The sequence below is a fragment of the Plasmopara halstedii genome (assembly GCF_900000015.1).
Source record: "Plasmopara halstedii genome assembly, contig: Scaffold_3060, whole genome shotgun sequence".
In the NCBI taxonomy this organism is placed as follows: domain Eukaryota; phylum Oomycota; class Peronosporomycetes; order Peronosporales; family Peronosporaceae; genus Plasmopara; species Plasmopara halstedii.
The window spans coordinates 833,630-834,235 of NW_020189964.1; positions in this window are offsets into that span (position 1 = coordinate 833,630).

Below are 606 nucleotides of genomic sequence, written 5' to 3' on the forward strand. Positions count from 1 at the left end.
AGACCGTCAACACTAATGGCATTAAAAAAATGGACATTTGTTCATCAACAACTTGCTCTCAAAACACTCGGCGGCTTGTATCCAAGAGACCAAATTCAATGACAAAACACACCTGTCCAATTTCAAGTTTCATCTAGACTCAAGTTTCACGCACAAAATCTTCGTAAATGACCCCAACAGCTTTCTTGATCGACCAATGCAAGGACGAAGAAATGGAGTTCTCACGTTGCTTCGTCCCGATTTTCCTGGTTTCGCCGCGGCGGAAGAGGTCTCCAAGCTGTCCGCTTTTGGTCGATACATCGTTGTGAAAGTGGTAGCAGAAGGTACTCTCATCTACATTCATAACGTGTATGCGCCAGTAGACAAGCAAGAAAAACAACATTTCTTTTCGAGACTAGAGACTGAGGAGTTTGAAGATCAGGCAATACACCTAGTGTTGGGTAATCTCGACACTCCCCTGAACCCCAAACTAGATTCGTCGTTTCCTAACTTGCGCTATGACCCCGGTCGCTCAAGCTGCTTGGATTGGCTGGCAAAACTGGGTGTACTCGATGCGTGGCGGATCCACTACGATAGCAAGCGAGTCTTCACGGGCCCTCTTCCAAG